This window comes from Lissotriton helveticus, chromosome 3_1 (assembly GCF_964261635.1).
Source record: "Lissotriton helveticus chromosome 3_1, aLisHel1.1, whole genome shotgun sequence".
Taxonomy (NCBI): Eukaryota; Metazoa; Chordata; class Amphibia; order Caudata; family Salamandridae; genus Lissotriton; species Lissotriton helveticus.
This window is the reverse complement of record NC_136061.1, coordinates 1,260,722,285-1,260,744,820: the sequence shown is the minus strand read 5'-3', so window position 1 is coordinate 1,260,744,820 and position 22,536 is coordinate 1,260,722,285.

Sequence of the window (22,536 nt, the reverse complement as noted above, 5' to 3'; positions counted from 1 at the left end):
CCATAGCCTGCATACCTGGGTGTGTGTAAATGCATTTTCAATGAGACTCTGAACTCCATGATCAGGAAAAACGTAAACCTACCTAAAAAAGTCTAGTAGAGGGAGGAAGCATATGAATCTTGACGTATTTTGGTCCTAATTCATTATAAGTATTAATTAAATATTTCCCTATTTTGAGTTTGTCCAACCCAGGTTATTTTTCCCCAACTAAAAGTCTATTATTGCCTTTTAAGGAGCAATTTAATTTTTTTGTATTCTGTTTTCATCAGATAGGGATTAGTGGCATATACAAATGTTTTTTTTTTTTTTTTTTTTTTTTTTTTTGGGATTATAAACTTTTATTAACATTCAAGCATTCATACACAGCAGTGTGCCTACAACCATGCAAGGCCGGCAGCGATACACATGGAGTATGTCAAGCAGAAGCACTGCTGTCCCAGATCCAGGGAGTGCAGTTAGGGTCAACCATCAGCAATATACAAGGGAATCAATATATACACATCAAATCACATCTGTAGGGGAGCAATTAAGGTAAATGTGCAGTCAGCAAAGGCATGATATGGCATGACAGAATCAGTAGGTCTTAGTGTGGCATATACAAATGTTCAATTAAATAGCTGTTCCATACATTAGAGTCTGTGTTTTAACTCACGGGCATTTCAAACTAAATTACCTGTTCAAAGCAGAAGCTTCGCTATGACGTTGGAAGGCATACACTATAAATGTAGGTCATAACATAAGCATATACATATATATATATAACAAATCCAGTCTTTTTGTGTTTACTATTCTCACCTCAAACTCTGTTGTAAATAGACTAAATAGTGGGAGTTTTAATTGTACATCTAACAGTTATAAGTCGGTACCTTTTTAGAAAGACAGGATCCTCTTTCTTTTTCATGAGGGATTCAACTGAACCTTGTCAGAGACTAGTGTAGTAAAGCTTAGTAAGAAGGCACAACATTAAGGAAACAAGAGAGAACTTCAAAAAACAGAATTGATCATTTATAGGTTCATAGTTACATTGTTTGATCCTTGAGGATCTTCCTTACTTTAAAAGGGTCGCTGTCCTATCTGGCTCCTTCTAATGCCAGGTTCGAACCCCCTTCACATAGGTTTTCATCCGTTGTTTTTGACAACATATGGCATGTGTATATGCTTGGACTGTTGCTGTTCTGATACGCTTTTATTAGACTACGGGACTGTTGTCTTCTCTGGCCCATTTATTTTATTATGGCCCATAATATTTTGTAAGCCTCATTTTGAGGACATCAACACTATAGTTAAATTTTTTTTGTCTGTATATTTCCTCTTGGCCTCCTCTTTGTACTCTGCTTTCAGTTCCCTGACTAGTTTTGATACCCTTCAAAATTTGCTGCACTGGTGTAATTCCAGTGCATCATTGTATTGTGAAATTTAAAGTTTTGACGCATGACTAAAGTAGTTGCCATATTTGCTGCTCATGCTAACGTTACTAATCAGGTGTGCCCATCTCTGAGGCATGATGAGACACACTTGGGGTATAGAATTTGCACACTAGCTTGATCAGCAAATTTTTTTTATGCTGTTGTTACTTGTGAAGGCCAAGTACTAGCACTCATAATCTCAGCTATGCATCTCCTTATATTCTTGATGAGAACTTAGGGTACACTTCACTGTTAGTGGTTGCTGTGATTGTCAGACTATAAGTGCTGTGCAGGCTTGTGCAAAATGTGAGAGTTATCTTCAAAAGACCTTGGTTCATTGACTGGGAATCACAATGGCTTAACTGAGGAATAGTGACTAGAGCTGTACCGGATCTCCTACAGAACAGGTGCCAAAGGTAATAAGGATATTTCTCCCTGGGGAACTAGGGTCCAGGATATCCTGATGCTCTGTTCTCCAGTCTGGTCAGATAACAGTCGTATGTGAGTTGAATTGTGCTTATTTTGTATTTAATGAGTAAACACAAGCTTCTCTTCTTTACTGTGATTTTGGAAAAAAGTAATGTCTGCCAGAAACGATGGGAAGAAATTATTTGGTTGGAAAATAGGGGAGTCGAGAGGAAACGATGTGAGTGATAATTATCAATAATATAGCAGGAGGCTATAAAGGGATGGCACACAGATTCCTTAAGGACCCCTAACACAGATCCTGTTTGTTGAAAGAAGTACAGTCCATCAGCCACCTCAGACATTCTGTGATCCTCGAAGGGCTGTTACCTTAGGTAGTTCAATTGATCGGGGCCAGAGTGAGTGTACTTACCTTCCTTCCTCCTAGAATGAGAAGGCTAGAAAAGTTGGCAGACCCTTCTTTCCCTTTTATTCTAAAACCTTCCCTCCCCCACTCCTATGGAACAAGATGCAACAATATACGGCATATGACCTAAGGCTTTTACCTTGGTGAGAGTAAGGGTATATGAGGAAAATGGGAACTTGAGAGTCACAGCAAACTAATACTCCCACCAAAAGGACTCCTAACCACATTGTTACCAGCCAGTATGCAAAAAACGCTCTCTATTGATGATAGTCCAGACACTCTTCTGCCCTTTCGGCATTATCGAGGTCCAGGAGAAGAAGGTAGTCAGCATACAAATCTCTTCATTCCCCTCTAACCTTCTGAGTATTAATAGACATTTGCCCAAATCCAAAGTCCAGAATCAATTGGTAAACATGACCAACTGGCCGCAGCAGACACGAAGAATAATGATACTTTGGAAGCTGCTAGGGAGGTTTTATTTGATGCTATTACAGAGACTGACCCTACATAGATTGATTGGACCAAAATAAACAATTGTTAGCCCAATAAGGGTGAATCGCCTGCTAACTTCCTAGCAATTTAAGGATATTTTTGATCATCATTCTGGTATTGTGAACGTTGATGAACCGGCTTAAGAGATGGCCGGGGCACCATTTGTGCAAGACTTGTTGCCAATGGTGCAAGAGAAGCTAAGAATGTTCTGTGTGGGAAGGCAAGTAAGAATCTGTTTAAAGTCGTTTCTCTGGCTAATTGTTGTGCAGCTATTAAAGAAGAAAGATGTTTCTGAATCGAAAGTGATATCTTCCAATCTTTCCACCAAGGATCAAAGGGAGTAACAAAGGATGACAGTTAGGTGACAGGGCAGGGTGTGGGCAGGAAGAGGCCATGTTTTAGAAAAGGGAGAGTTTAGTCTATCCTTTAATGTCTCTTGCTTCAGTTGTCCATAATTGGATCCTAGAGCATTGGAGATGATATTCCTCAAACTAATCACTAGGCACCTATAACCTTATGAACATCAGAAATTTTCTATGTAACTCTGTGGAATTTCGAGGAGTGAAACTTTGCGTGCCTTTGCAGTTTCTCTTTCCATGTCCTCCAATATTAACTTTTGTATGCAGTCTTTGAAGCTTACAAAGACAACTCAAAATGTTCACCTGCCCCCTGGGTCTCTTCATGCATTCACTGACAGGTTTCATTCAAATGTCTTATGCTGCTCTTATGCTCTGCTAGTTGTGATCTGTATATTTCCAACATGTGTGGAGGCCTGTCCCTGAGCTAAAACTGATCCAATAGCCAAAATAACTGATCTGAAAACTACTCACAAATTACTTTCTAAATAAAAATTTCCCCCAGGCCTTCTTTCCACTATATGCATCAACCTGCGTCCTGAGGGAAATAAGACGGGTTTATGGAATGCTGAGACACTAAATATACAAAATATGTGAAGAAACAGGATTAAATTAGCTTGATACCCTACTCAATCTCTAACGTTGATGAGAGCCACTTCTAATCAAAAGTATAATCTAAGTCCACATGACATTATTATGGGCAAGCCAATGATTGCCCTGTTCAACTGTGAACTCTCTCCATCTCCACTTGGTTCACACCTGTCATATGTTGTGACTTCACAGTATTGACAACAACTGACCTGCTGTTTCAAAATCTTCCCTTCCCAGGTACAAGCTCCGCTGCCCAGCAGCCCAAACAAAATCTGTCACAGCATGCAGCCAGGCAACTGGAGTGATGGGAAGAATTACCAGTGAAAGTCAATGCTTCAATCACGGTGGCAAATTTCGAGTCCTTCTCATCATCAGCACTGCCATGAACCACTGAGGCCTACCCTTCTGGTAGAGCTTTGAAGAGGCCTCTTTTGACCGGCTTTTGAAAGTTTATTTGCAGGGTAGACTAGGTGTCTTTGCCGGAGTTCACTACTTCTGTCTCGTTTGTCTTTTGAGATTTTTATTCATCTGGTGAATTAGGTCATGCCGGCAGAAATTGGTCAAGTGTTTGGAATTTTGTTGGAGAGTGAGATTATGAGCTAGTTGTCATCAGCATAGATATGATGTTAATTTCATGGGTGCTGATGATGATGCTGGAAATTGGTGTCATGTAGGAATTGAACAGAATGGTGCAGAGTTAGTCCTTGTAGAACTCCGCAGATGAGGTTGATGGTGCCCGAGGTGAAGTGGGACAAGCTGTCTGACTTGGTGCTTGGTGGGGCCTGTCAAACAGGAGAAAATCCAGCAAAGTGCAAAACCTTGGATGTCAGCTTTGTGCAGTCATTGAGTAAGGATGCAGTGGGAGATGGTATTGAAAGCTACGGAAAGATCCAGGAGGAAGAGAGCAGTGGTGTCATGGTGCCACTTCTGTCCATGATCATTCAGATGTCATCCTTGATGACAATGATTGTGGTCTCTGAACTGTGACTGGGCCTGAATCCAGATTGAGGACCTCATTTACGGGGATTTGGCATAGGGCAGTTCTGCCCTACTTCAAAGTGAAGTGCAGGAATGCAACATATTTGTGCAATATGGTGCATTCCTGTACTTTTCCTCTGCACTGGCTCTGTTTCAGCAGGATTGTTTTTGTGCAGGAAGGAGCACCTTCCTGCGCAAAATCAATGGTAAGAGATGTTACCTCTATATGTGTGCTGCAGAAAAAACATGGAGAAATAAAGATATTTCTCCTCATTACACCTCATCTCAGAAGGTGCCATGTCCCTAGGCATACATGATATTTTAAATATGGGGCAACGTCAAAATCCATGGGTGTTGCATAGAAAACCCCAATGCAACACTCATGGAACGCCTCCCGAGTGCAGAATAAGGCAATGCGGCGGATTTGCGCTGCCTTGCCTTACTCTATATCTATGAGCCATTCAAAGCCACGCAGAGTGGCTTTTTATGTGTGGCCTCATAGATATGAATTTGTAATTTGTGCCACCGGAGCTTCTCGAAATGTGACTCTCTGGCGGCACAAGGGGGTCGTAAATAAGCGGCTGAGTGGCGTTGAAGCAGAAGTTGTAAGTAAAGTGGGTGGCTAGACAGTTCTTTATCATCTTTTCCATAACTTTTGTTGGTAAGGGTAGTAGGAAGGAAGGCCAGTAGATAAACTCTTGGTGCCAGTATCATGAAAATTGATAAGTTTAATGAGCATACTTCCTGCTGTATGTTGGACGAGCAGGGGTTGCCAACATTTGGCCTGATCCGAGGAGCCCTAAGGATAGAATGTGTCTTCTCTCTTTTACTGATTTTGCAGCTGTCTCTATTGTTCTGGCAGGTCAACAGTTTCGTTTTCACCATCCTATGTTGCATATAGTAAAAGGTCTAAAAAAATTCACTTTTTGCCTATTGATTTAAATATATCACCTTATCTGGTGTTCAGTACTCGGGTCGCAGAGCCTGAAGGCTAGTGCACTTTACGTATTCTGTTTCAGACAGAAAATTCTCTCCCGTGGCCAATTGTGTGCTTGTACATACCACAAAACACCTCGGGTCTAGAAAGAAAGGTAGGAGAATGGGAAAAGGGCAAGGGTAAATGTATGTCCAATTGGCACGCAGGTGCGTAACCCGGGCTCGTCAGCCCCACCAGCTCAAGAGAGCTTGAATATAAAAGTAAGTCCAATTGGTCGCACACTGCTTGTCCTATCAGCGTGTTGCTCCAAAGCATTGTGGTCCATGAAGTAAGCATCAGCGGGTGCGCCTCTGCCAGGGTATTGAGCAAAAAATCACTGTCGCGTTGGCCATCCCTGGACACGTGTTTCGAGGTTGTTACCTCTCGTCAGCAGGGAATAGGCATATATGTAGGGGTGCTGCGTAGGCTGCCAAAAAATATTCTCAGGTCCGGTACCACTCGTGGCACGCAGGTGCGTAACCCGGGCTCGTCAGCCCCACCAGCTCAAGAGAGCTTGAATATAAAAGTAAGTCCAATTGGTCGCACACTGCTTGTCCTATCAGCGTGTTGCCCCAAAGTATTGTGGTCCATGAAGTAAGCATCAGCGGGTGCGCCTCTGCCAGGGTCTTGAGCAAAAAATCACTGTCGCGTTGGCCATCCCTGGACACGTGTTTCGAGGTTGTTACATCTCGTCAGCAGGGAATAGGCATATATGTAGGGGTGCTGCGTAGGCTGCCAAAAAATATTCTCAGGTCCGGTACCACTCGTGGCACGCAGGTGCGTAACCCGGGCTCGTCAGCCCCACCAGCTCAAGAGAGCTTGAATATAAAAGTAAGTCCAATTGGTTGCACACTGCTTGTCCTATCAGCCTGTTGCCCCAAAGCATTGTGGTCCATGAAGTAAGCATCAGCGGGTGCGCCTCTGCCAGGGTCTTGAGCAAAAAATCACTGTCGCGTTGGCCATCCCTGGACACGTGTTTCGAGGTTGTTACCTCTCGTCAGCAGGGAATAGGCATATATGTAGGGGTGCTGCATAGTCTGCCAAAAAATATTCTCAGGTCTGGTACCACTCGTGGCACGCAGGTGCGTAACCCGGGCTCATCAGCCCCACCAGCTCAAGAGAGCTTGAATATAAAAGTAAGTCCAATTGGTCGCACACTGCTTGTCCTATCAGCGTGTTGCCCCAAAGTATTGTGGTCCATGAAGTAAGCATCAGCGGGTGCGCCTCTGCCAGGGTCTTGGGCAAAAAATCACTGTCGCGTTGGCCATCCCTGGACACGTGTTTCGAGGTTGTTACCTCTCGTCAGCAGGGAATAGGCATATATGTAGGGGTGCTGCGTAGGCTGCCAAAAAATATTCTCAGGTCCGGTACCACTCGTGGCATGCAGGTGCGTAACCCGGGCTCGTCAGCCCCACCAGCTCAAGAGAGCTAGAATATAAAAGTAAGTCCAATTGGTCGCACACTGCTTGTCCTATCAGCGTGTTGCCCCAAAGCATTGTGGTCCATAAAGTAAGCATCAGCGGGTGCGCCTCTGCCAGGGTCTTGAGCAAAAAATCACTGTCGCGTTGGCCATCCCTGGACACGTGTTTCGAGGTTGTTACCTCTCGTCAGCAGGGAATAGGCATATATGTAGGGGTGCTGCGTAGGCTGCCCAAAAATATTCTCAGGTCCGGTACCACTCGTGGCACGCAGGTGCGTAACCCGGGCTCTTCATCCCCACCAGCTCAAGAGAGCTTGAATATAAAAGTAAGTCCAATTGGTCGCACACTGCTTGTCCTATCAGCGTGTTGCCCCAAAGCATTGTGGTCCATGAAGTAAGCATCAACGGGTGCGCCTCTGCCAGGGTCTTGAGCAAAAAATCCCTGTCGCGTTGTCCATCCCTGGACACGTGTTTCGAGGTTGTTACCTCTCGTCAGCAGGGAATAGGCATATATGTAGGGGTGCTGCGTAGGCTGCCAAAAAATATTCTCAGGTCCGGTACCACTCGTGGCACGCAGGTGCGTAACCCGGGCTCGTCAGCCCCACCAGCTCAAGAGAGCTTGAATATAAAAGTAAGTCCAATTGGTCGCACACTGCTTGTCCTATCAGCGTGTTGCCCCAAAGCATTGTGGTCCATGAAGTAAGCATCAGCGGGTGCGCCTCTGCCAGGGTCTTGAGCAAAAAATCACTGTCGCGTTGGCCATCCCTGGACACTTGTTTCGAGGTTGTTACATCTCGTCAGCAGGGAATAGGCAAATATGTAGGGGTGCTGCGTAGGCTGCCAAAAAATATTCTCAGGTCCGGTACCACTCGTGGCACTCAGGTGCGTAACCCGGGCTCGTCAGCCCCACCAGCTCAAGAGAGCTTGAATATAAACGTAAGTCCAATTGGTCGCACACTGCTTGTCCTATCAGCGTGTTGCCCCAAAGCATTGTGGTCCATGAAGTAAGCATCAGCGGGTGCGCTCTGCCAGGGTCTTGAGCAAAAAATCACTGTCACGTAGGCCATCCCTGGACACGTGTTTCGAGGTTGTTACCTCTCGTCAGCAGGGAATAGGCATATATGTAGGGGTGCTGCGTAGGCTGCCAAAAAATATTCTCAGGTCCGGTACCACTCGTGGCACGCAGGTGCGTAACCCGGGCTCGTCAGCCCCACCAGCTCAAGAGAGCTTGAATATAAAAGTAAGTCCAATTGGTTGCACACTGCTTGTCCTATCAGCCTGTTGCCCCAAAGCATTGTGGTCCATGAAGTAAGCATCAGCGGGTGCGCCTCTGCCAGGGTCTTGAGCAAAAAATCACTGTCGCGTTGGCCATCCCTGGACACGTGTTTCGAGGTTGTTACCTCTCGTCAGCAGGGAATAGGCATATATGTAGGGGTGCTGCATAGTCTGCCAAAAAATATTCTCAGGTCTGGTACCACTCGTGGCACGCAGGTGCGTAACCCGGGCTCATCAGCCCCACCAGCTCAAGAGAGCTTGAATATAAAAGTAAGTCCAATTGGTCGCACACTGCTTGTCCTATCAGCGTGTTGCCCCAAAGTATTGTGGTCCATGAAGTAAGCATCAGCGGGTGCGCCTCTGCCAGGGTCTTGGGCAAAAAATCACTGTCGCGTTGGCCATCCCTGGACACGTGTTTCGAGGTTGTTACCTCTCGTCAGCAGGGAATAGGCATATATGTAGGGGTGCTGCGTAGGCTGCCAAAAAATATTCTCAGGTCCGGTACCACTCGTGGCATGCAGGTGCGTAACCCGGGCTCGTCAGCCCCACCAGCTCAAGAGAGCTAGAATATAAAAGTAAGTCCAATTGGTCGCACACTGCTTGTCCTATCAGCGTGTTGCCCCAAAGCATTGTGGTCCATAAAGTAAGCATCAGCGGGTGCGCCTCTGCCAGGGTCTTGAGCAAAAAATCACTGTCGCGTTGGCCATCCCTGGACACGTGTTTCGAGGTTGTTACCTCTCGTCAGCAGGGAATAGGCATATATGTAGGGGTGCTGCGTAGGCTGGCAAAAAATATTCTCAGGTCCGGTACCACTCGTGGCACGCAGGTGCGTAACCCGGGCTCTTCATCCCCACCAGCTCAAGAGAGCTTGAATATAAAAGTAAGTCCAATTGGTCGCACACTGCTTGTCCTATCAGCGTGTTGCCCCAAAGCATTGTGGTCCATGAAGTAAGCATCAACGGGTGCGCCTCTGCCAGGGTCTTGAGCAAAAAATCCCTGTCGCGTTGTCCATCCCTGGACACGTGTTTCAAAGTTGTTACCTCTCGTCAGCAGGGAATAGGCATATATGTAGGGGTGCTGCGTAGGCTGCCAAAAAATATTCTCAGGTCCGGTACCACTCGTGGCACGCAGGTGCGTAACCCGGGCTCGTCAGCCCCACCAGCTCAAGAGAGCTTGAATATAAAAGTAAGTCCAATTGGTCGCACACTGCTTGTCCTATCAGCGTGTTGCTCCAAAGCATTGTGGTCCATGAAGTAAGCATCAGCGGGTGCGCCTCTGCCAGGGTCTTGAGCAAAACATCACTGTCGCGTTGGCCATCCCTGGACACGTGTTTCGAGGTTGTTACCTCTCGTCAGCAGGGAATAGGCATATATGTAGGGGTGCTGCGTAGGCTGCCAAAAAATATTCTCAGGTCCGGTACCTCTCGTGGCACGCAGGTGCGTAACCCGGGCTTGTCAGCCCCACCAGCTCAAGAGACTTTAAAATATAAGAGTAAGTCCAATTGGTCGCACACTGCTTGTCCTATCAGCGTGTTGCCCCAAAGCATTGTGGTACATGAAGTAAGCATCAGCGGGTGCGCCTCTTCGGAACTTTTGAAAAGTGCACCCGCTTTTAAGAAACTGCATTTACCATGATGCTCTTGGGGTATACCCGCTGGTTGGTGGAGTAGTGTGCGACCTATGGACCCAAGGGTAAATTTATGTCAAAGGTTAAGACAACAGCCTCCTCTCTTAGAGAAGAGAACCTCCTTTGCCAAAACCCATCATTCACAAATTGTGACGTTTCATCATTTGGGTCTGGCCTCCTCTCACCAGGGACCTCAGTCTCCAGAATTGACTAGGGTACCCTTAGCTGATTGAATGCCTAGAGGCAGGCTGATGACTCTACAGAGTACAACATAGAACCCAAAGGCATACCTTCATGCTATGTGAAGAGGGTTTTGAACTAAAGAAGAGGAAAAAGTGCAGCGCTGAATGATACAAAAAAGTGTATTAAAAATAACTAAAGGAGCTCTATATCAATTTTATTCCAAGAGTGCCATTGTCATGATTAAAAAGCAGTATGTTAACACTTGAGGTTATCAACTGTTAAGCAGTGAAATCAGGTCGACATGTTTCTGTTTTGTTTTGTTTGTCTGGTCCTGAAGAATGCCCCGATACTATTAGATCCTGGCGAGGGCACAATTTGTGAATGATGGGTTTTGGCAAAGGAGGTTCTCTTCTCTAATAGAGGAGGCTGTTGTCTTAACCTTTGACATACATTTACCCTTGCCCTTTTCCCATTCTCCTACCTTTCTTTCTAGACCCGAGGTGTTTTGTGGTATGTATACGTTCTATAGGGGAAATACACCTTGCAGGTCTTTAAAATTTCCCTGAGACCTCCCTTAATGTTTTGTTTTTCGCAGTTGTGTGCTTGACCTTGAGTTTGTCTCCACCCTCTGGCTCATCACTATACCCACGTGCTTTGTTTGTGGGAGCAGGCAGCAAGAGGCCTATTAGAAGACATGGCAGGGATGCTGGTAGGAGAATGAAGTGCCAAAGTTTACATTTTCCGAAGTGAACAATGTACATCACAATGCAAGGTTGCTGCTCTGGTGGTGATTTACCTTATTAATATTCCCCATTGGCAAATCACAAGGGCTCCTTAGAGGTTGGCCCAATTCACTGGGCCATCAAGCATCCCGCATTTTCAGTAGCAGAGAGCAGGCCACATGAGGTGGATTGGTGGGTAATGCTGATAATTGAACAGAGGACTTCTTGTACAAAGGTTCAAAACACACAAGGTTTGCAACTGAAAACATCTTTCTAATATGTACAAAGCTCATTAACAAATCTGACAACTCTGACTCACAAAAAGCTTCTGCAACCCATTATGGATCATATATAAGGGTGAGGCATCCCCCTCCTATCTGAGATTCACCATAGATCATATCAATGGTGTGAGACCGTAATTGCGGTGGTAAGCCATATCAGTTACCAGCCCCTGAGGTAGGATGGTAAATGATTTGCAATGGGGAAGCTGTCCAAGTGGGGCAAATTCTTCTTTGGGAATCATGTCAGCTTCTTCGGCGCAGCCAGAAGGGGTTTAGAGGACCACTTCCCGCTCCCCTGATGTTTTCCCAAATAGGAAAAAAAAATGTGAACCTCTAAAGCAACCTTGCACACCTCCCTCTCACTATCCCTAGCCAACCACAGGGAGTCCCAAAATATGACCTGCCTAAGGAGATTGTTTTGTGACCACCTGCTAATGTACAGTTTGTGGTGCAACCTATTAGTACATAGGTCACATCACAAACCAGCCCACTTGGCCACAGTTTTGTGAATGAAATGGTACATGAGGTGCAGAGTTCCAAAGTTAAATAGCTCCATCCAGGATGACATAAAAAGAATGAGACGATGGCAGCAAAGGCATTATGTACCACTATCAGGCCTGTGAACTTGAAGGCACCCACTCAATTTGTTAAGGTGGCTTCAGTTTAACAGAAAGGCAATCGATCCACGAAGATACCTTTATGTACCCAATGTGGCTGTGGATTTGTGATCCTAAAACAATGAAATAATTGTCAATAGAAGTGTACTTTAATACAAGGTACACAATTTTAATACGCATGTTCTAGAATCTTGATAATTTTGGGACTGTTTTAGATCGACAAAGTACCCTGTCTCTGCTCCTCTGCCCAGTTGAGCGTTGGGCATACAGTCAGCTTTCCATCGGCCAGAGGAAGCCGGTCATTATGGACTCTGCCCCTCTCCATTTTTAAAAGCATGCTGAGTGTCTGTCAGGCTGATGAAAAGTCAGCCTGACAACAATTACCATGTCAGAGTCAGGCAGACATGCGCATCACCTACGCTGATGCCCAGGCGTGTGGCAGCCTGAGCCAAGTTTTACCAGACTGAAGATGCCACAGCCCTGAGGGCAATTACCTCACTAGCCTGACAAAGCCCTGTGAGGTACTCATGATGAGAGGGAGCATCGCCAACAGAGTCGGGAGGGGCGTGGCTAGGCTTCCCGCCATCAGAGCAGAGTGAGCAGTGGTTTGCACTCCTGTAAGTGTGCATGATGGGTTGGCCAGCCCTCTTGGGCGGCCAAACCATCATGCACACTTACTACGATCTCCACTGGGCTGTGTTGCAGAGTCCGGTGGAGAACATGCCCAGGATCCCAGGCACTGTCTGAGTGGGTTGTTTGGCTGCTCAGACCAATCACGACGCTGCTGATGCAGCATTGTGATTGGCTGGGAGAGGCAGGGAGCCTGGGTGCTTCCGGGTCTTGGACGGAGGAGAGGCAGCTGCGACGTAGACATGTAAGTTTATTTTGTACTAAGATTTCATCTCCTCCCCAACCCCACCACCTCCGTTCCGAGGCAGCCACTGGGATGGGTGGGAGTGAGTATGAGTGTGCACTTGTGGGTGGATGGAGGGAAGTAAATGTGTGCTTGTGTGCTATTGGTAATAAGTACAAGCTGCAACTGGCGTCAGCGGTGCTGCAGTTGGCCCAATCAATGGAAAGATTCTTTTGAAGACCCAAGCTAATAGGAGCGGTCAGAGAAAGAACATTACATCACCCCAACCTATGTCGGATGGTTAGGGTGACATCCTTTTACAGGTACAAAATAAATAAAGACCGTCACACTCAGGGAATAAAGCTCGCTAAATGTGAGGGTCATTAGTTTTTTTTTTCAATAACAAACTCAGGGGCATATTTACAATGAAGTGGCCTGGGCAGCACTGCAAGTTATTTTGCTGTGCTGACCAGTGATAATTAGAAAGGACTGAAAAGCACCCTATTTACAAGGTACAGTGCATTCCTGTCCTTTCAGCCAGCGCCGACGCAAAAATCTCTGCCGTGTGCCAATGCAAGCACCCTTGCACCATACCATACAGAATGTACCACACGTGGAAAGAGGAACAAGCATTTACAATGCAATGGTTTTGCCTTTGTTAAAGTTAGAGCTATTGGCATTGCTCGACATTTTTTTTATTTATGTTTTTTTTTAACATAAATAAATGGCATTGTCATTTACAATAGCAGAGCAGGGCAGGGCACGGGGAAGGGGGGCGAGGAGAGACAAAGGAGAGCTGCGGGCTCAGGGAAGGGGGGGCGAGGAGAGACTAAGGAGAGCTGCGGGCTCTTGTTGTAATGCTTGCATGGATGAGTTGGTGCATGCCTGGATGGGTGTATGGATGGGTGTATGGATGGGTGTATGGATAGATGCATGGATGGGTGGATGGATAGATGGATAGATGCATATATACAGCCAATCCCTCAACAATTTATGCAATCCACCAACCCATCCAACCAACAACCCATCCATGCATCCACCCATACATCCATTCATCATGCATACATCATCCATCATGCATCCATCCACCCACTGTGTCCCACTCCGACCCCTCTAAATATAACTCATTTTTTCTGTATATAGAGATGACTGTATTCACTAGTATATGCAGTAGACCTTTCTACTCTAACATTCCTATGTGACTCTTGCAGTACATCTATTCATATCCCTTCCATATGTATATAGAAATATAACGAGAATCAACAGTCTCTTCTTTGTGTGACTACATCTAGTACATTTCAATTGTTTTCCTGTTTGTATCTTTTACTTAACGCATGTAAATCAAAGTCCTTAGGTTTGGCAACTGGTTCTTATGTAAAGCGCTCTGACACCTTCGGGTAAAGTTTGCGCTACATAAAATCACATTAAATAAAACTTTACCCCACAAATCCAACCATCCATTTGTGCCTAGGCTTACATTTGTGCCTAGGCTTACATTTTACGGCCTCGAAGCACACAGAGAAGGGACAGTTTACTAAGTCGAGGCGTTGTAGGGTGCATGGCAGGGGACAGTTTTAGGCGCCAAGGGAGGGTAGGGAGCAGAGTCAGAGTACTTCACGGAGGTAGGGGGCAGTTTTTTATGGTTCAGGGCAGGGGGCTGCGGTACTTTTTGGAGCATGGCCTTATTTTAAAGGGCTCAGTTCAGGTGGAGAAACGGCACAAAACACCAGTCAGACAGAGGGCAGAAGGATACAAAAATGAGGGGAAACAATTCACAGCATCACTCAGCACCACCACAGCATGACTCAGGGGCACCACAACCTCACTATGCGTTACCACAGCATCACTCAGCACCACCACAGCATCAATCTGTGCAACCATTCAACAACTGGTTCAAATATGTTCTCTAAATGTTTCATGCTTTATTACAAATGTCACAAAAATATGTTAATATTTCACTTCTGTTCTTGGATTTTCGTCACAATAAAATACATTGAACATCTTTCTGAAGGCCCTAACGGGTTATATTGTGTGGCGGGTTGGCAAGCCCAGCCCTGCGCCGTGTCACCTTTGTCATCATGACCGTGAGACTATGGCAAACAGAAGAGGAGTTCTGTCACCGCATCCGAGAAAAAACAAAGCAAACCTCGACTCCAAAACAAGGTCTCCCTCCCCCCCCCCTCTGGGGCCCGAAACGCGTCTGAACCACTGCATCCCACGGGCGGCGGTCAATCAAGGGCAATGTCCACTCTCGAGCGCCATGACCGGGGCTAAAATGCAGTGCTGAATGAGCGACCGATTGAGCTATCAAACCACCTCACTCAGGAGTACAACCACTAATGCTAAACACTAACCAATGAAATAACGTGGCAAAAGCAGCAGCCTAGCCAGTGTCATGGACACCAGGGCAAGTAAGCAAATGCAAACCCTCAATATGGCTACAGATATATTAAATACACAAATTATCAGAGTAGCGTGGGCCTTGGTGCCATTGCACCTGCTGCACCAATGGAAGAAATTCCCCTGGGCAAAAGAACACAAATAAGTTATAAATGATTAAAGACTTAGCAGAACCACTGCAACAAATAAAATACTTTCCACAGAACATTTACTATGAATGCATAGAAGCGCTGCCATTATAGCATTATTAATAGAACATCCTTGCTACACATTTGTTTTTGAAGTGTCGAATTCTAACCTGGAGAACGAGGATAGTATATTTTAGGAGGGCAAAAGAGGCGCATGGCGTGGGATCGCGCTAGCATGTACAGCCCACAAACCTCGGACACATTAGGGGCAGCAGAATGTACAACATGCAGAAAGTATGTGCATTACCACCACGTCATTACAGAAATGCAGAAACCCGATGATTTGATTAAAACATGGCCACAATGTTATTAAATACTGCAGAAAAAAAGGTGGACCGCAAGGGAAACGTGTGCAAGGAGAGCTGTTTTCTTGTTTGAGAACAAGGCTGTAAGTCAATTGCTTCACTTAACGTGGGAGTTTGTTATTAAAGCAAATTAAAGTGAGTAGACACAAATAACTGGTTCCTAGTCGGGAAAGCTGGGACTAATGAAGCAAAGGTGACCCAACATGGACATGCCAAGCGATTTAAGGACAGTGGCACACAGGGCCTTCTGCGACAGAAAATGAACGAACAGGCCCAGAGAAGCAAAGGAGTTGGGCCCGGCCCCCTCTATAGATAAAAAAAAAGCGAGCCGAATCAGTTTCGAGCTTGGCCCGGGCACATGGTCTGTCTCTGGGGGCCAACTCAAAGACAAGTCAGAGTAGTGGCCCCTCGGTCACTGTATTATGCATCCTGTAAATGAAACTATGACATGCGGCCAAGGTCCTCCAGTACAGTGGGGGAGAGCTGCTGAAACAGTAGGAGCACAAAAAAACCCGAAATGGGAGCATAACTCCTTCCACTAATCATTTCAGCATTCATAAAATGCAGAACAAGAAAGTGAAAAAACATTTAGCAGATGGAAGCAAGATGCCAGCCTGTAACCTAACAGCACATTATGTGACCTTAGACTTCTTTATTAATTTAGGTCAATGACTTTCGAAAGAAAACTGCGAACAACGTGTTAACCTTTCCTGTACAACTAAGGACAGGAGCAATTAACCCATTACAAACGGGGTATCAACAAATCGGAAATGATCTCAAGGCTTCTACAGTAGGGCATACTGTGTGATCCTGGGCAAACCACTTAATTCCTCTGTCCTTCAATGTTCTTCACTGAAAAATGTGCAAGCAACGAATAGAAGATCTGCTCATTAGGAGCTGATTAACTGAAATTAAACAGCTTCGAAAATTGAAAGTTTTGTTTTGAAAATGGTAAGCAGTTCAATTCAATTCAAAAGCTTTTATTCGATTTGTACATACAAATCATACAAGCAAAAACACGATTGAAATGTTAAAATCACAAAATAATCTTTCCTGAAAAAGGGAAAAAGCTAAAGTGCAGCAAGTGGAAGGTATTCATGCCTCTATAGGTCAAACATATTCTTATAAAATACACGTCGTTCTTACATGGACTAACTGGGAATCAATAGAAATTACTTACAAGGCCTTTACTGGGGACTGTATATTAAAATTATTAAATAATCATTCAATACTGTGGGGCACTGCATAAATACCTTAATACAGACATTGATATAAAATTCAAAGAAAGATAGACATATGTATACAGACAGGGATAATAACATTAATTTCATCATGAATAAACCCTGGCAGCTGTATAGCACAAGTACAGACAGGTCAGTAAACAACGTTAAAGTACAATACTTTTCCTGGCAGCTGTACATTTTAAAATAAAAGTAGCCAAGAAGAAACAAATCTCCTCGTTCACTAGTAAGGATAAAAATATCAGTGCTGTTTGTGTGGTACAGATGTTATATTTGATAAAAATTGGTTTAAGGTATTTAAGCCTAAAATACTGATAAAATTTACAAAAAAGTAAAAAATGGCAACTACTCTGACGAGAAGTACCGTCACACGGACAAGGTGTGTTTGAACTAGTCTTTGTGTTTGGAAAAGCAACCAAGTGGTGTACAATACCCAATCTGACCCGTGTTAAAACATACTGGTGGGAAGGGCGGGTCACAAATACAAGGTAGGATTGCAGTCCAGAAGCTAAATTTAGATCTTTGTAAAATTTCAAAGTAGCAAGATTTCCAACAGCTTTATCTCGCTCAGCCTTACGAAAATTAAGGAACGTTATCTTAATTTCTTTCTTTGAAATGGATACAACCTTTTCCGGCTCACGAAACACATTAATGTTAAACAAAAGTAGATACCAATGATGGATGTATCTTAACCATAATACCCGTGAGGAATGATCCAGACCTATACAGTCAAGGATAATATCCTGAGTGAATCGGGTCTCCGGCTTAGCCCAAATAGATCGCCACAATAAGAGTGGCCGAACTGCTGCTAAGTCGGAGATGTACTCGATCCCAACTTCGTCATGGATCAACTGTATGGAGGCAGAAGGGGGAACACATAATAGCCTCCTTAAGAACTTATTTTCCTCCTTCTGCAAAAGAATACCCTCACAGTGACCCCACACCCCTGCCCCATACAGAGCAGAGGAAACACAGCATACATTATATATGTTCGTCATATCATAGATACTTCGTGAGCCAAGTTTAGAGGCAAAACGAAAAATGCTACTAGTGGACCGTAACATTTTTATTTTTACGGCATCAAATTCCGCATGCCAGGACCCACTGTTACTATATGTTATTCCCAAATAACAAAAGGATTTAACAGAGGTCAGCTTTTCCTTATCTAGAAAGAAAGTATGTTTTACCTGCTTGGCTGCCTGACCACATGACATTACGTATGTCTTAGTTTTATTCACACGAAGCTGCCTAGCTTGTATAAACTGCGTGAAATTATCAATAAGGCGCTGTAGGCCCAACTGTGTTCGAGATAAAAGAACAGCGTCATCCGCATAAAGTAACAGCGGAACAGGTTTACCACCAATCAGGGGGGCATCTGCTAAAATGTTGGTCAAGGATCGGTCTACACCGTTAATAAAAAGGGAAAATAAAAGCGGGGCTAAAACACAACCCTGACGAATGCCCCGAGACACTTTAAAAAACGGGGTACATTCGCCAAGGGTACCATAGCGGACTTTACATGAAAGTTTTTCGTATAGTCTGGCTAAAAAATACACTATTTCCCTTGGTGCCCCTGCTTCGAGCAGAACCTCCCAAAGAATACTATGGTTAACCAAATCAAAAGCGCTGCTCAAATCAGCAAAACATAAAAAGAGGTTGCCACTTTTGGCCACAGTATATTTACTGATTAAAAGATCCAGATTTACGCATTGGTCCAGTGTACCCAGACCTTTGCGGAAACCGTATTGGACTTTAGTTAAAATGTTAAAATCAGTTGCCCAGTCTTCTAGCCTCTTCAGTAAAATCCTGCTCATCACCTTTACAGAGGCATCCAGTAATGAAATTGGGCGATAATTAGAGGCCTCTGACTTATCGCCCTTCTTATGTAAAGGGATGATGATCGATTGACCCCAGGTAGAAGGGAATTCATTTTCAGCCGCACAATTAAAAATCCTTGTCAAAATGGGAGCCCATAACGCTGTTTCATCTTTATATAAATCCAGCGGAACCCCATCGGGGCCAGGTGCCTTGCCTCCTTTACTTAAAGAAATTGCTTCCTGACATTCTTCCAATGTTATAGCCAACGAAAGGGGCAACCATGGGTTTATATCTGGTGGTGGTAACTCAGAAGTTGGCCCTTCAGGGTTAAATATTTTGGAAAAATGATTAACCCAGTCGCTACATGCCACATATGAGGTCAGTTCTGGGACATTTTCTCTACTGAGAAACGAACTATTAATCGTTTCCCAATAGAGTTTACTGTTTTTAGTCTCAGCAGCCTCCCTCAGCTTGTCCCACGCCTCGGACTGTAATACCCTTTTCCTTTTATTGATGGCTAATTTATAACTAGCCCTGAGGTGTTGTATCACAGTCTTAACACGTGGTTTGGTGCCTAGCGCATTCTTTAGGTTACGGAGGGCGACGATACATGTCTTATCAAACCACCCCTGCTTTTGACCACTGTTAGCTGACGGGGTCTTAGTGAAGATACCCTCTATAATGATGTTCAAAGATACAAAACATTCTATTAAACAGCCAGAATCACTGTCATCATCCAAACAATAACTAATTTGATTCTTGCATTGGGTGACAACCTCCTTCTGCTTAACTTTGGAATTTACACCGGTCCATTTAACCCTAAGGCCCTTTGGTCTAGTAGGCACTATATCGGTTGTACATTTACCACCTGAAACTGTTGAGGTGCCATGCCCCAAGAGGGTAACACGTAGGCTATTATGGTCACTGAGACTTTCTTCATTCACATATAAATCAGTGTAGTCTCCACTGCTAGACAACAAGATATGATCAATAAATGAACATGCATCTCTACCCGTGAATGTAGGGCATGTTATTGCCCGGTTGTTAACATTGCAGTTTAACAGGGTCATATCTAGCATAGCTAGCATATTATTTAAGGTGGAACCATAGCTGCAGTGTTGGAAATGAGGGGAATCCTCCTTCCCCCCCTGATCTCTCCAATGGCTATTTAATACTACATCAAAGCCACAGATATTCCCGTTAGATAGATGGCAAGGCTGCAAATTAAAATCCCCAGCCCATACCACCTCAGCCTTTCTTTTCGAGATATCTAAAGCTTTAATGATTTCCTTTTCTAAAGGCAGTAAAATATCCCCCCTGGTGGCGTCAAAAATGTTGTTATAGAAATTAACAATAACTAAGTCAATGTTCTTTCTGCATTCCACCCTTATAACTTGGCTGTGTGTCCCCACAGTTGTACTATATTTGACCGTACAATCACACAGCTTAGTTGACACTAACAATAAAAGGCCTCCCTTAGCCCTGCCCGAGCTAGATTTGGTTGCTCTGAGACAAAAAGATGCATACCCTTCAATATTAATAGGGTCTGGACACCAAGTTTCCTGTAGTAAAATTAAATCAAAACCCTCGCCCAAAAAGCTGGTCCAAAAGGGTGTACCCAATTTACTAGTAAGACCAGCAATATTCCAGGAAATAAGAGAGATTCCTGCTGGTTTCCCAGCATTACCAGCAACAGGTAACTCCTGCTGGTTTACTGGTGATAATAAAGCAGGACCCTCTTCCTGAAAGATGGTAACCGGACTTAGTCTGGGGCTAGCAGTAGTTGTACATATATCCAGGCTACCCTGATTGCCTATGTGCTGGGAAGGTCTTAATGATGACAATTCAATAGTTCGTGGGGTACGACTAGGGGCTTGGCAGAGGAAGAAGAAGAATACTCCATCTCAGAATTAGGGTTGTTTAGATCCAATACTTCTAATGAGCTGAGTCAGTCTACCTCATCTAGCACGGCATATCTATTTGGGTGGGCGAATTGTGAGGACATGGGGTCTTGAGAGTGGGGCGGGTCCTGCCACGTTTGTTGCCAAGAATATTTATCCAATTGAGGTGGCTGAAAAGATTGCGGCCATTGATAAACTGACTGAGGTAAAGGTGGCGGAAAATGAAAAGGGTGTTGCCAGTGGGCTTTTGCTTGATGCATAGGAAAGAGTGGGGCAATTGGGGGCTGCTGCTGTAAATTAACATGATGTGGAAAAAAAGGGGGCGGATAAGGTGGTTGCAACCAAGATTTAGCAGGTTGCTGTGGAAAATATCCAGGTCCACTGTTGCTTTGAAAATTGGGACAAGGAGTGTTAGGTCGTACGGGCTTTGATAGAAAATAAGACAGGGGAAGTGGATTAATTTGGGTCGCAGGACCACTATTGGGTGCATTACACACGTAGCTTGCTGCCCCTACATCCCTAAAATTAACAGTTATTACATCCCCTACTATTGATTTCTTGCTTCTGCCCACCCAATCCCCTCTACGCACGGTAAGAATTTCACCGTTCACGTTATTAGGTAGGGGTTTATGTAAATGGAGCCATTGAGCACATTTGTTTCTAAGCTCGATAAATGATTCTTTTACTCCCTCCTTCAATGGGGGAACCGCCGTCAACACGACTACAAAAGGGGAAACCTCTGGTGGTAGGTTTATGGACCTAAAACGTGTCTGCTTTGGTTTGGGCCCTTCAGGTTTGTTTATAATGGGAGGTGCAGAAGTTGAGTTAGGTTTCCCTGCTACTTCTTTAGCTTGGATAGTGGGGGTAGCAGTATTATCAACAACAGAATGTTGGGTCGCCTGGACAGGAGTATTCCCCTTTGTAATCTGAGCAGATATTAATTGAGCGGGAATATTCCCTGTTTGCGGCTTAGGGAGTATAACTGGGTTCCCATGGACTGCAGTACCTTGAGCCTTATTTAATACACCATTGGGGGCCTGAGTGCTCATTGGACATTCAGGAGTTAATTCTATGGTCCCTTGTGACTGAACAGACACTTGTACCTGCTTTTTTTGTGGCCATTTGGAGTGTATTAGAGAAGTAAGCCTATCCACTTTAGAAATTAAAGGCTTAATTTGTGCTGCTAAAGTGGCTTCTAGGTCTAGTTTTAAGTCTATTACCATGTTTTGCACCCAGCACGGGATGCCTGATGTCAATTGTGGGGTAGGGGAGATCAAATTATGATTCCTAACTGAGGCTTTTGCTTTACTTTTGCCCTTCAATATGGCCTTAGGAGCCCTCCCCCGTAAAGCAGTGGGTACAGAAACTATTTCCGCATCCTCATGCCCACTCAGACTCGGCTCCACTTTGTCAGGTGACTGACAGATTTCGAGATCTGGTGTAACCTCCAGATCTTCAAAAGACGGGTCCGAGTCTGATGGGACAACCGATAGATCTACAGTATTCGGTACAGTCGAAACATGATTAGTGGGCAAAGTTATAGGTAATGAACAATTATTCACATTCTGCAGAACAGGAGATTTGGCCTTTGCCAAAGGGCCCAGGGATGAACGCCTAGCGTTAGCGAGGTCCATAGAGACTCTTTTTTCCAATATAACAATACTTTGGTCGATAGTCTCATGTACACGTGAAATAAAGAGATCAATAGGACCAGTCACCTGAGCTACCGCCGTAGCTTTCTTCGCGCAACTTCGAGTTCTGTTGCGTATGGTCGTCATCTTGGGTATTGGTTACAGGGGTGAAGACACAAGAGTTCTGGGCCAGGGCCGTCCTCTGCCGTCCTTGAACGGCCTTAAACGGCCCGCTCTTTGCCCGGTCTTCGCCCCGGTCGTCGCCCCGCGCGCGTCCCGCGTGCGCGTTACCCCCACCAATTATAAGGACTAGGCAGGAGGAGGGGGCGGAAAGAGGACCAGCTGCGGCCGATCTCCGCCGCTCGGAACGCTGGTCCTCGCAGTCCCGCCTCTACCCTGTCAGCTGGCTGTGTGGGTCCACAGGGCGCGTTGGTGCACAAAGCA